Raw genomic sequence first — 14,997 nt, 5'->3', positions numbered from 1 at the left:
TGCAAAACCTAGCATTACTCCTTCCTCCATCCCTTCCCGTGGCCTGTGTCTGCGGGGAGGTAAATGGCCATGCGGCTCTTTGGGTCCTGCCTCAGGCACAGGAAGACAGACAATGCAGCTTGTGCTGGTGGATGAAACAGTTGCACCAAGCCAGTAGGGTTCCCAAGTTACCTCTGGGAGCCAGGAAACCGAAGAGGAAGTGGGGCACAGTAGGGAGAGGGATTGACAGCTCTTCCACGGGCGCAGGACAATTTCAGACCTCTTGGGTCGCCCTGAAGGCCCTGTTGCAGATGGGGGCAATAAAGAGGCAGGGTTACTGAGGTGGCCCTTGTGCAGTCCTGAGACCCTAATGGGAGAAAATTTAAACTGTTAGGTGGTGGGAACGGAATGGGAGGGCTAGTGGGCTGCTTCTGGCCCATCCTACAGGGCCTGGTCTAGGACTTAACCTCTCTTGAGTTACAGAATAGGATCTATCCTTTAGTGGGTGCTCAAGAAAAAATACTAATAACATTTTGCCCTGTAGGTCTTAGGAAAAGAATCCTTCATACATGTCAAGAAACGATGTAAACAATATCATTGCATTTTTGTAAAGAAACTATGTATGCATGTGCTTTTCTGAATTAAAAATAAATTTCCTTGAAGGTCTATGTGTACTTTGGCAGCTAACTACTGGGCATCAGGAGCCTTCCGTTTGCTCAGCTCTGTTGCAAACATCATCCTTGACATTATTTCCTCTAATCCTCATGGTAAACCTACAAGTCAGGAACAGCTGTTGTCTCCTGCAGATGCGGAAGCTCAGTCTCAGAGGTCAGCTGCACTAAGTCAACACAGCTGGCCACGAGAGGGCAAAAGCTCAGGCTGTCTCCTCTGTGTCCCAAAGGTAGCTATGTTTGGTTATCATGTGAACTGCCAATCTGATTTTATATGACAAGTATATCTACTAAAGGACAGACAGAATGAAAAAGAGTTCATTTTCACTCCAATATCAGGCTTGTGTTGGCAAGTAAATATTGATTCAGTAAAAGCTATAAGTCTCTGGCGAGGCTCAGCATGAAACAGGCTACCGGAAAGGGAGAAAGAGATGCTTCAGTTATAGCTTCAGAAGCCTTGGTTTTCACATCCAGAAACTTACACAAAATACAAAGATCAATCATAGCCAAGCCCCTAGCTACCCAGTCACAGGGATTCTCTTTTCAGAGGGAGGGTGGGAAGGAAGAGGAATGGAGAGAGAGACTGCAGGCCTTCCTTCTCCAACAGTGCGGTTTATGTTTTTGTTTTTGTAGTATGAGTGGTGGAACCCTGGATTCAGTGCCAGCCAAGCCTCTGTCACTGAGCCACACCCTAACTTCCTAATTCCAGCCTGTGTGCTCCTTCTTGGCCATCAACTGTACAATTCTTCCAGATTTGTTTCTGAGCCTTGCAGCAATACCAAAAATGCCTATGCTATGATGTTAACAACTGCAAAAGCAGGTCACAACTGTGTGTTCCCTTGGATTACAACCACTTGAAATATGATAGCTGCATTGCACCAGGAAGACTTTAGGAAAAACCCACAAAATAAACACCACAAAATGCCTAAATGATGTCAAGTACATAGTCCTTTTTCTCTAGGATTTTTTTTTTTTTTTTTTGTATTAGGAATTGAACCCAGCAGTGCTCAACCACTGAGCCACATCCCCAGCCTTTTTATTTTGAGATAGGACCTTGCTAAGTTGCTGAGGCTGACCTCAAACTTAAAATTCTCCTGCTTCAACCTCCTGAGTGACTGGGATTTCAGGTATGCACTAATGCACCGGCATAAATTAACTTTCTATTAGAACACTTCTGAGAAAACATTTTTTTTCCGTAATGATAAAAAAAATAGTCTATTTTCTTCACTTGGAGACCACATTGATCAGAAGGGATTTTTTGGGGGGAGTACCAGGGATTGAATCCAGGGGTGCTTAACCACTGAGCCACATCCCTAACCCTTTTTTATATTTTATTTAGAGACAGGGTCTTGCTGAGTTGCTAAGGCTGGCTTTGAATTCATGATCCTCCTGCCTCAGACTTACAAGCTGCTGGGCTTGGTGGGCTTTTGTTTTGTTTTTGTTTTTGTTTTTGTTTTTTCTTAATCCTCTAGATATAAAAATAAGAGAAAGGCCCAGACCAGAGTATCCAAAGCCCATGGGTAGACAGCCTTTCTCTTTTTTTCTTATAAGGAACAGAAAGCAAAGGAAATGCTTTGTATGCGTTGAACCCTTTATGGGCTGACATCTGTGACTTGGTTTTTAAAACTATCTTTTAAATTAAATGTGATAGTTATTCAAAAACTTAAAACTCGAACTGTAAGGAAGGCATAAGGTGAAAAGACTTTTTTTCTTCCAGTCCCCGAGTTTGAGCCCCAGCACCACAAAAATAAATGAATGAAAATAAAGTAACATGGCTCTCTAACTGAATGTTAGAAATGTTTGGTGGGGATATTCTATTTATTTATTTATTTATTTTATTTTGGTATTGGGGATTGAACCCAGGGGCGCTTTACCACAGATCTAGGTGGGGATATTCTTTCTTGGCTTCTTATTTCCCAAAAAACAAACTTCCTAGATTTTATTAGTGTTTTTCCCATGCTGGGAATCAAACCCAGAACCTCTCACATGGGAGGCAATTCCAAACACATCTTAGGAAGCTATTAAACTGTTTTGCTTGTTTTGTAACGACGTCTTTCCATGTTGCCTAGGCTGGCCTTGAACTCACCATCCTCGCATCTCAGCCACCCCTTAGCTGGGACTACAGGCTTAAACTCATTTTCACAATTGCAGATTGCGTGTCCCCTAAGCAAACTGGTTTGAATCAGGTCCTCCAAGTTACTGGGCATAACTCAGGGAACCATGGTAACTTGAGAGATGGAGGTGAAGTGTGACCCTACAGAGGGAAAGCTGAAAGGCAGGAGGACCAGAATCCTCCTGATGGAGCTACGACACAGCCACAGAGAGAGAGGCCCATAGCCAGGAAGAAGATTCCTGGACCTCCCAGGCAGAAGCTGAAGTGGAGGAGTGGCCAGGCCAGCAGGAGCCCTGCTGGACAGATCAAGGCAAGTGTGGGGCAGCTCTCTTCACAGCTGATGGACACAAGCAGGAGGAAAGCCAGGCAGCTGATGGAATCTCCATGGTGACCAGATCCCTGGACAGGCCTTCTCAGGGCTGCTTCCCAGTTCCCTGCTGTGGCCCCACCTGGCATGTTTAAGGTGCCCAATAAATCTATGATGAACAAACGAACCAACAAGTGCATGAAGGCTAAATTCAGAAGGTGGGCAGCAGGCAGGACCAAAGGGATGGCACACACATCCTGGAGCAGAGAAGGGAGGGAAGGAGGCCAGGTGAGAATCAGCCACTTACTCCTGAGCAGCAGAAACACACAGGCATGAGACCTGGCTGAATCCATATCCCTTCTTGCTTCTCTTGTGGCCAGAAACCCACCCCTGCTGGTCTCCCAACCCCACTTCTCTCCTTACCCAGGGTAGTCCCAGGAGGGGGCCGTGCAGAAGGTGGGGTTCTAGCTGGCTTTGAGTTTGAACTGAGGACATGTACTCCCTTGAGTATGTTGCATGTGCTCAAAACCACGGATGGCAGAGTGGAGGACAAAGAGCCTAGGAGCAAGGTCAATGAGACTAGGCCCAATTCCGGCCCTGCCACCTATTAGTCAAGCTGAATAACATACCAGGTGCAGCAAAAAGTCGGGCAGGTTTAGGATGAATTAAGTGTCATACATGTATAAAAGGCCTAAGTGTTAACCAGCACCTAGCAGGCTTGTCACTGCCCTTCAGCTGCTGGAACTCAACGGGCTTCTGCAGTGAGCTCTTACTGCTTAGAAACATGTTCTGAGGTCAAACAGCCAATTTATCAGGAACCTTTGGAAACCCCTACCTCCTCTTGTCTGAAGGGGACTTTCTGGCATCCTCTAGACACACCTCTACACCTCTGTCTCTTTCTGTTAGGACAATAATGGTCCCCACATGTACAGTTTGTTGTGAGGACTTCAGGACAGCTCACAGAGGCTCAGCATGCTGCTGGTCCAGCACACACACCCTGCAGGCTCACTTCCTGGCCTGAAAAATGTAGGAGATGCCACTCATGTGTTCCCTCAGCTGGTGCCATGTGGCTCCTGCTCTTTAAACAACCCACCAGACAGGTAGCACTCAAGAGTAGCCTCACTGGAAGGGACTAGGGGCCAGGCAGCTCAAAATGCTTTCTGCCAATGGGACTGTTTGGGGGACAGACAAGGGGGAGGGTCCCAAAGGTTCTGGATAAAATGACTGTTGGGAACTTAGGCTCCTTGAAAGCAGGTACTTCGTTTTGTCCCTTTTGATATTGCACACAATTTCAGAATGATCCACCAATAGAATGAAACTTCTGGGACCACCCAGAACATTCCATATCCACAATCACAGTCCCGCCTGACTAGATGGTGTATCTGAAGGCCGTAACAGCCAGAGGTCCTGGGGACATCCTGAAGACTTCAGTCTGGCCAAGGTCTTCTGGATCCCAAAGTGGGTGAGAAGTGACAAGGCCGGTCAAGGAGGCAGATGCCTCTAGATGTCATGGTCCCTTCTCTGGGGCTGATGAACCTTTGCCTCGGGACATGGGAAGTCCCTGGACATCCACCTGACACTGGCCACCAAGACAAGAGGCTCTCTGCTGTCTACATGCAGAGTGAGACCAGATCTTGAAGGAGATGTTCCCATTCACTTTACAAACTCAAGCCTCTTCAGCCCAGTGATGGGCTCCTGACCAGCGATAAGGCCCTGCAGGAAGGGGGCTGGGGAGATCTAGCGCATCAAGGCCAGTTTCTTCCTCACCCCAGACTCCACTAGGGCCAGGAGCTCTCCTTGTCCCTTTACTACTGTCTCTGAGCTTGAGTTCCCCATCGGTGCCCCTGCTCCAACGCACACACCACCCTAATGCACACGTAGTACAATCACGCACACACCTCTGCACCTCTTGAGCCCATCCCATGGCCTGGCAGCCTCATCACTCACATTCACGTACCTCTCCCTCCCTCCCTCACCCTCGCCCTCGGCCCTCCTTTCAGACCACCGCCCAACAAACGTGAGTGCACGTGAGTGCCCAGCAGCCCCCGCCCCGCCCCGCGCGGTGCCCGCTTTCCGAGCCTGGAGGGCGCTGCGGTGCGGCTGTGCCGCTGGGGGGCGCCCTCGGCCCGCGAACCCAGGCGGTTGCTGTGGCCACGAGGGGGCGCCCTCAATGGCCTTCTCTCCGCACCGCGCTGACCCGCACCCGCGAGGCCCGGGGCCGCGGACGAGCCGGAAGCCAGAGGGGCGCGGGGCGGCAGAGGGAAGGAACGTGCGGACCGAGCGGAGCCCGCGCTGCGGAGGGAACGTGCGGGCGGGGCGAGTGCAGCCCGGGCAGGACCCCTGGTGGGGGCGACCTGCCGGGTGCCCCGCGCGCCCCCGCCTCCCCATTCCTCCCGACCCGCCAGCCGGGGACCGCGGTGACGTCAACCAGTGGCACCCGCCGCCGCTCCTGGCAACCGCGACGCCGGTGGGGCTGGGCTTGGCGGGTGCGGGCGCCCCGAGAGGACCCCCGCCCCGCAGCCCCGGGCGCGCTCCCGCAGGCCCAGGCCAGCCCGCGCCCCGCAGGCCGCGCTCCCCAGGGCCGCGTGCCCGGAACGTGACTCAGCGCTGTCGCAGGCCCGCGCCTGCACGGAGCGCACCCCAGCCCGCGGGGCCGCGGAGCGCGGGGCAGCCGCCCAGGCACGGGCGAGGGCAGGTCCGCGGAGGGGCCCCGCACATGCCCCGCTAGACCCGGGAAGCGTTTCCCTCGCGGAGGGGCCTGTGCAGGTGCAGCCGGGGCAGTGGGCGCACCTAGGCAGGGTTGGCGGAAGAGAGGAGAGCCAGGGAGGGATTTAAGTCGCAGTTCCTCGGGAATTCGAGGTGCATGTCAGGCCTGTTGTGGTACAGGCCCCTCGAGGGACAAGGGCTGTGGGGCTAGGTTGGGGGGAAACAACCAAGCCACGTGGGCAGGTCCGGGCGACTTTGGGAAGGACAAGTGAGTGGCCTGGATTTTGAAGGATGGGAAGAGGGACCTCAGGAAGAGGACCCTCCTTATGGGAAGTAGGGAAGGGGACAAGGGTGTTCAGAGTCCAGAGAGGAGCAAATCCTTGGGGTCCAGGCATCAGCCGAGGCTGGACTGCATTTGGTGAGGAGCCTTAGAGGGGCAGGCTGAGGGGCAAGAATGGCCTGTAACTGGGACACAAGTAAGGAGGCCACCCCAGTGACCCAGGTAATAACTAGAGTGGGCACAGGGAGATGGTGGTGAGCCGGCCAGGACTCAGGTAGTAGAACACTGGTAGTGGTGGTGCTGGATTGGGGGTTCTCTAGAACTGCTGGCTAGGGCTGGGGGATATAGGGAAGTCCTGTCTGCAGCAGGCTGAGGGCCACGTTTCCAGTCCCCAAGCTGAGGACTGATCAGTCTTGTCACTATGGTTGGAAACCCGGAGGGTTCATTCCCTTGCTTGATAGCTACCCTGAAGTGGGGGATTTAAAGAGATGACTCTAGGCTGGGAATGGTCCGCAGTGTACCCTTGGAACCTAGCTGGTTTTCCTCTGTCTGCCTAGTGTGTCCTGCACACCTGCAGAAGGGGCTTCCTGTGTGCCTGAGGTTTGTTGAGTGAATGAACAATCAGAGAGGCCAGAGACAGGTGAATGCTCTCGGTACATGACCCATCCATAAGGCCAGGTGAGAGCAGGGAGGAAAACCTGAGCTGCATTTCCGGCTCCCCGCTGTTGACTCTGCCTTTCAGACAGCCTGCCTTGTCCATGCCTGTGTCCTCCCTCTGTATCTCAGTGCCCTCACTGTAGCCAGAACTACAAGGCTCCCAAGGCCTTCTGCAGAATAAAGGTTCTTGCTTCTGTGCTTGACCACTGCTCCAGCTGCTCCCTTCCTCCCACGGAGGGCACACAGACCAGTTTGTCCCCACCGCCACCCCTCCAGGTATCTAGGCCTTTAGGTCCCCAAGACCAGACTTGGAGCCTGCAGTCCACCAGAGCACAAACCGCTGATGTGCTTTTCCAGCGCTCAGGGCCCAGCCCAAGGTCTTCCCCACAAACAGCTGAAGACGGCAGCCAGGAGTCCAGAGGAGGACAGTCTGCCAGCAGTGGGGGGAGGGCAGGAGTGCTGGGCAGGCAGAGGACAGAACCCCAACATCTGTCCTCTGACCATGAGGCACTCTGCAAACTGCTGGAGTGAAAAGGGGCAGGGAGTAGTGGAGGTGGCCCCCAGACTTTGTTCTTGAACCACCAGATAGACGGGCCAGGTGTCAGAGTGGATGAGGGAAGCAGACTTTCCAGTACTCTGGCCAGCTGGAGGCAGGACGAGCATCAGAAGCACTGACCTTGACTGCTGCAGCCCAGTGTGGCATTGCCAGTGTTCAGGTTTGAGTGAGCCTCCAACGTGTGTCAACAACTGCCTTCTCCAGCAGAAGAGCAGGAAGCGTTGGCATGAGGATCGACCCTGGAGTGGACTGGTCATTGGGTGCTGTTCTCCTGCCCTGGCCCTGCTGGACACAGGAAAAGCTAGCACTCCTACAGCTGCTGCATTAGCGGGGGACCAGACGGGTGCAGGGAGGACAGGGCATTGTGTGGAGGATGCTGTGGGAATCCAGACCCATGTGCACCCAGGTGGAGGGGCCAGGGTTGGGGGCTCAGATCACGTGACCCTGGAACTGGGCCTGGAGGGAGTTATCAGGGTGAAGGGGTCGAGGGCAGGGTTAGGGGCTGGAAGAGTAGGAATAGTGATTTCAAGTAACACGTTAATGTGACAAGTCACAGAGGGGAGGCAGGTAGGAAGATGGGCAGCAAGCAGGAGTCAGATTTTGATTGGCAGTCACTGCAGCCTCTTGACCAGAGAAGTGACTTGGTAAAGGTGCACTTGTGAAGGGCACACTGGCCTTTACCCCCACTGTACTTAGTGTCCAGCAGCTCCCCGGGTGTGCCAGCCACTGACTGCCATGGGCTGAGCAGCTTCCTTCTACCATACCCTTCCGCCATGATGTTCTGCCTCACTTTGGGCCCAGGCAATGAAGTTGGCCCGTCATGGACTGAACTTCCAAAGCCCTCACCCACTCCCCTCCTCCTGACTGGAACTGCTTTCTTCTCTGGATATTTAAATGAATGCCCATGCTGCTCTTTTAAGAATGAACTTGGGCTGGTGCACTTGAACATGGCAGATGTGCTACACGTGTCTGTCTTTTCTTTTTTCTTCCTAAACTCCACTCAAATGAAAAGTGAGGGGATTTAAAAAAAAAAAAAAAAAAAAACTGTGCTACAAAAAGCCTTGTACAAGAATGTTGATAAGCTTATTTACAGTAGCCTGAACTGGAAACAACCCAGATCTCCATCAAGCGGAGAATGGCTAAATGACCTGCCTGACCAGCTGATGGAATACTACTTAGCCATAAAGTGGATGCATGCAGCAGCAGAGTTAAATTTCAGATGGACATGCTGAAAGGAGATGAACACAAAGAACAAACGGTATGGCACCATGTGTATGAAATTCTAGAACAGGCAAAACTGATCATGGCAATAGAAATCCAGTTAGTGGTTGCTTGGGAATGGGATTGTGTTAGTCATTTTTTGTTGCTGTGACCAAAATACCTGACAGAAACAACTTAGAGGAGGAAAAGTTTATTTGGGGCTCACGGTTTAAGAAGTTCAGTTCCTGGTTGGTTGACTTCATTGCTCTGGGCTCAAGGTGAGGCAGAACATCCTGGCAGAGCAGAAGGGTGTGCTAGAGGAAAGCTGTCAGCTCGTGGCAGCCAGGAAGCACAGAACCAGAGGGAGAAACTGGAGACAAACTATAATTTCCTAAGGGCATGCCCCAGTGATGCGCTTCCTCCAGCCATGCCTTGCCTGCCTAGAGTTAACACATAGTAATTAAATTATTAATCCATCAAAGGTATTAATCTACTGATGAGGTCACATCCCTAATAATCCAGTCGTTTCATCCCTGGACAGTCTTCCATTCTTGCAGTGCACTTGAGCTTTTCAGGGGATACCTCATGTCTAAACCATAACAGAGGTCCTGGTGGGGATTGACTGGAAAGGGACATGAGGGAACTTTCCACGTCCTGATAGGCATTTGTCAAAACTGAACATGCTGGACACAGTGGTGCAGGCCTGTAATCCCAGCAACTTGGGAGGCTGAGGCAGGAGGATCACAAGTTTGAGGCCAGTCTCAGCAGTTTCCCAAGACCCTTAGCAACTTAGACCCTGTCTCAGAAAAGAAAAACAAAAAAGGACTGGGAATGTAGCTCAATGGTAAAGCACCCTGGTTTCAATCAACAATACCCAAAATGATTGAACAGTAAGTAAGTTTAAGAGCTGAACATTTAATTGTATGTGAATTTTACTTCAACAAGAAAAACATCTATAAGAGGAAAACAGGAAGAGGCGAGAGGAGACAAAAACTGGTTGTTTTGGCTGAGAAGATGAGCAACAGTGTCACAGAACAGAGAGAACTACTGTGGGCCTGCAGCATGGAATACCAAAAAGAAGTCACATAGTTTTCTCCAGCTTCTGCAAAAGGTCAGAGCACACAGCTGAGATGTGTATGCTGACAGATCCGCTCTGTAGCATCCCTGCCCCATCTTCCCACCTGTGGCACAGTGAGGCCGTAACCTTCCCATCCTCCATGTCTCTGAGAGTGGAAGTTTCTGTTCTGGAGCAATGGAACCAGGCTCTGGACCAAGGGACCTTAGGTACTTTGGGTGGAAGGAATTAGACACTGATCTGAAAACAAGGCTATTGAGTTAAAAGTCTTCCTGAAAAAGGAGACCTTAGACCCCTTTTCTGGCCCAGCAGCCAACACGTCAGCCTGCAGCCCTCAAGAACAGATTCTTCTCTGAACTAACAAAATGACCTGGGGGAATAGTTTACTGGTACTGACTGTTAGGGCTCCCCCAACAAAAATGCCAGGTCATCTCACAGTGAAGCCCAAAAGTTTGACCAACTGCTCTGTTTGCTGAGCTTGTAGTCAGCTTTTTTTCTTTCTTTCTTTCTTTTTTTTTTTTTTTTTTTTTTTTGGTGATGCTGGGAATTAAATGAATGCAGGGACTTGGGCCTGTACTCTGTGGACAGGTACTCCATCACTGAGCCACATCCACGACCCTTTCTATTCTTATTTAGAGATAGGGTCTTGCTGAATTGCTGAGACTGATTCAAACTTGTGATCCTCTGCTGCAGCCTCCCAAGTAGCTGGGATCACAGGTGCACACCACTGCACTGGGCAGGTGCTTCAGTTTGAAATATGAATTTACTTCCAGGATGGTCAGACACTTGAAGAAAGTTTTCACCTTAATAGCAAGAGGCCAAAAACAAATCAGGAGGAAAAAAATAACTTGGAAGGAAAAGGATACAAGGTAGAGGTCAGGAGAAAACTCAAAACCACCATTACAGTATCTCAAGAAAGGTAAAGATTTTGCAACCATGAAAACCAAACCAAGATGCTATATAAAAAGGAAAAAGAACTAAGAAAGGTCTTGGAAATTAAAATATGGCAGCATAAAAGCAAATTCCATTGGCAGTACTGGAAGATAAGCAGAGGCAATCACCTAGAGAGTAAAACAAAGTGATAGAAAGTAGGAGAGAAAGGATAATCCATTATTCAAGGTTAAACATCTGAAAATAGTAATCTCAGACAAAATGAAGGGAAAGAAATTATGAAATCACTTCAGGCACTTTCTCAGCTTAAAAAGGTCCATAAGAGGCCCACTAGCAAACAATAAGAGATCCACACCAGTGGGCACCATCATGGACTTTCAGCATATCAGGGATAAAGCAAAGACTCTCCACACTTCCTAAAAAGGGCAAGCAAATAAAACGGAAAGGGTTAGGACTCAAGAGAGGCATCTGGCTCCTCAACTGCAGCCATCTATGATAATGCCATCAAACTTCCGAGGGAAGTATGCCTCCAAGGCACCCTTTTGAGAGATTGCTAGAAATAAAGCAAGCAAGAGGAAAAGATGGAAACAAGGAAACAGGGAGTTCAATACAGGAGTGAGGTAAGGGGAAGACACAAGTAACTCTAATTGCAGCTGGGCCAGCCTGGGTGGGAAGATAGTTCCCAGAGGCAGGCTTATAGAAAAAAGCAAAACTGACAAAATCAATTGTCTGCTGTGCTTGGATTTAAAATTTTTTAATTTTAATTTTTATTTATTTATTTTTTATTATTTTTATTTAGCTTTTAATTTTTTACAGACTGCATTTTGATTCATTGTACACAAATGGGGTACATAATTTCGTTTCTATGGTTGTACACGATGTGGATTCATACCATTCATGTAATCATACGTGTACATACATGTACACCATTAATTTTTTTATTTTTATTTTTATTTTTATTTTTATTTTTATTTTTTTTATTTTTAAAGACAGGGTTTTACTCTGTGTTCCCAGGTTGGTTTTGAACTTGTAGATTCAGGCAATCCTCCCACCTTAGCCTCCCAAGTAGCTGGAACCACAGGTAATTGCTGCCGCACCTCCTGCACTTGAATTTGCTTGAGTTAAGGCTGAGGGCGTGGTGTAGCCTGGTGGTAGAGCACGTGCCTAGCATACACAAGGCCCTGAGTTCAGTCCCAAGTACAGCCAACGGTTAAATACAATGATAAATGCATAGAAAAAGAGGGAAAGGAACACACTGGAACGAGAGTGGTGACCTGGCAGTCGGGGCAGCTGGTGACACCAGTCTGAGTGGGGGGGCTCGTGAAGGAGGCACTTGAGAGGCTAGGTGGGCATCAGGCTGGCAGTGCAGGGGTTGAGGTGGCCATGGCACATTAAAGGGGTACCTGAGTGGCTTCTGTAAGGGAAGAGGGCTCCAGGTGCCCCAGTTCTGACAAGGGGCCCTTCTGTGTGAACGAGGCTCTGAGAATGGGATCCCTGCTCTGGCACTGGTGGGTCAGCTACTTCCACCTTGGAGCTTGAGGAGGCTGCTTGAAGTCATTGCAGTAAGGCTGCATACTCCCCAGCCCAGTGGTTCTACTCACCTTTGTGGCCTCCCCCAGCTCCTGCTCCAACTCAGTCCAAAGGTATAAGGAATCAGGTAACCAGATGAGCAGCTGGCCTGTGTGTCCAGCCGCTGGTCTCCTGGGCTCCTCCCTGCTCCCATCTGAGTCCTTCTAGCTGGAGACAGGAGTTGCCTGGGGCTGGTCTTGGGGCAGGATGAAATAAATAAGAAAGGAGACATCAAGAAGGACAAGAAATTAGGATTGAACCCAGGGGCTTGTGCATTTGAGGCAAGCACTTACCAACTGAGCTATATCCCCAGCCCAAGAAATTAGGGTTTTAACTCAGAAATGCTGTATACTTTCTGGACCTGTCATCGCCTAAAGTTTGTCTTCCTTCCAGGTCTTCCAGGTCTGTTACTCCCAGATTCCTGAGAAATCTGAAAATCTAACTGTTCAGTGTTAATTAATCCCCCATTAATTAGATTAAGCAAAGAGAGATACAATATCTTAAAACTGTGACTTAGGGGACTTTACTGTACTGTCTATTGATTAGATAATGATTCTATCAGCCTCAGGATCGGGAGAGTGATCAGAGGACAGGAACCATCTTGAGATCACCTACTCTGACATTCCTACATATCCCACCCCTCACAAGTTTCCTTTACAAGAGCCAGGAACCCCAGAAATGTCTCTCTCTTTCTCCCACATTCTCCGTGGATGTGTATCCTTGTTTTAACCCCCAAGGCATCTCTCTCTTGAGATGACTGGTGTTCTCCCTTGAATTTGTATCTAGTTTTTAAAATAAAACTCCGTCCGTGCCTGACTGCATGTTCTGAGATTCTTTTCCATCACGTAAGACACGGACCCCACTGATCCTGAGTCCAGCTTCTCCTCCTCTCTGGGAGCTCCTTGGACCCTTCTTCAGAGGCACTTTTTCCCCAGTGTGACCTACTGGTGGTCTGTTCCTCCCCTCCCCCGCAGGGTCCTTCCACCTTACCCCAGACCTATGGCCCCTCCTCACACTCTGGTGGCTGCCCACCAGCCAGAGCTGGGGCTCCTGCATGCTGACCCCTTCACCCCAGCAGCCGCACCCCAGCCTCTCCTTCTCCCACCCTCCCTGTCCATCCCAGACTCTTCCTCTGTGGCCCCTAGAAGGGTCTCCTCAGCCCTCAGTGTCCCCCCCCCACCCCACCCCACTTCCTGGATTCATCCTGGATTCACTCTCCGGGCCGGGCATGCCCCTTCTCTCCTCTGATGGAACACTCAGGTCTCCCATCTTAAAAAGCTTCCCTTCATCCTGTCCTCACTGTGACCACTGTCCACACCTCTCCTTCCTCTCTCCCTTTTTGGAGCTGAGTTTGGGACCTGCTTTCAGACTTCAGGTGTACTCCCAACTCCCCGGTGAAGAAACTGCTCTGTGGGAGGCCACAGGGACCTCCTGGGCAAACGCTGGCTTCCTGCTCCCTCACCTCTGGTGGCTCAGCAGTGCTGGGCCCTGTGGACTCCCTGTGGGGTGGGATGGGGTGGGGCCATGGGAACAGGTGTGGGGGGGGGCAGAGCGTCCCACCTGTTTAGCATCTGGACAGCTGGGGCCTCCCCCTTCCCTCTGTTGGGGCTCTCAGCCCTGGTCCTCTGCCTCCTTGTTCCCTAACAGTGGCCCTTCCTGAAGCCTCATCCCTTGCTCTCTGCTCCCCTCCTCAAGAGTCCACACACCAACCACCAGAGCCTTTAGAGCTGACCCCCATCATGTGATCCCTGTGATTTGTCTTAGCCCTGGGTCTCTCCACTTCGGGTTTCTGGTAGCCACCTGCCAATGATGTCTCCTCTAGACAACCTTGGGTGACCTCCATAGGACATGCTGAAACCAGCAAGTGGCCCCCAGTTGGCTCCGCTTGTCAACTCACCTCTGTTCACCTGTGGCTTCCACATGTGTCTTCAGGCTGGTCTCCATTGCATTTTGTAGCTGTATCTTGCTTGTCACTCAGGTCTGTGCCCCATCTCTTCTCTCAAGCAGCAGTGCCCATCCCAAGTCCTGTTGGTGACCAACATAGGTCACTTACTTGGAGGGTTCTGGGAGGAACAGGATGGAGAGTCAAAGTTCAAGGCAAGCGGAGGGAATTCTTTCTTTTATGAACATCAACTAGGCTGTGAAGCACCAGTGGGTCCCAGGGCCACTCCGCACCAGATTTGAGGGCAACCCAAAGAGAGTGGCTTATGGTGTTTGACCTGCCTCTGGTCCACCCCATAGCCCAGGGCATCCTGGTGGCCTCCTGCCCCTCACCCACCCCACTGCACCCTGCACACCTGGTTATTTCCTAAGTTCTTCCTGTAAGGGGAGCTCCCTGGGCCTGAGGGTGTGGAGTACTCAGCTTAGGCAGCAGATCAGGGCTGGACATCATTTTCTCTCCGTGGGCCCAATTGGAGAATAGTCTTTGGCTTATTCTCCTCTCCCCTGCTTGAATTATTTCCATCTGGGACCTCCTTAATTCTCTACTTCTTCCAATAAAACCCACACATGAACTAGGGAGGTGGAGGGACCTAGGGAGTGTGTGTGTTGAGGGGTGAGGTCCACTCAACCACGCCTCCCCAGCCTGCCCAGCAGCTGGGGAAGTCTCCACCAAGCTGGGGTTAATCTTCGACCAAATACCAGGCACGGGGGCTCTCCGGATCCCTGCCCCCGGGTCTCCCCCCACCTCTTTGTGTTGGACACTGGCCAGATGGACCTGGGCTGCCAGGGGCCTCGAGGAGCAGGCTCAGCAATCTCAGGGCCCTGTCCTATCCTGGTGCTCAAGGGAGTGGGGTCTGGTAAGGACAGTTGAGCTGGGTGCAGCTCCACTCTGGAGACCTCGTAGTCAATGGGTAAAAGGCCCATTTGCTGAACCTGTGGGTTTGGAAGGAATAATAGAAGCAGAGGGGGGACTTCCAGCGCCTGCTTCTACGCACAGCCCTGCCTCCCAGCCCTCTGTGCTTCCTACTCCTGGGACAGCTGGGACCCAACCC

The sequence above is a fragment of the Sciurus vulgaris genome, assembly GCF_902686455.1.
Source record: "Sciurus vulgaris genome assembly, chromosome: 3".
NCBI classification, from domain to species: domain Eukaryota; kingdom Metazoa; phylum Chordata; class Mammalia; order Rodentia; family Sciuridae; genus Sciurus; species Sciurus vulgaris.
Note: the sequence above shows the minus strand (reverse complement) of the source record.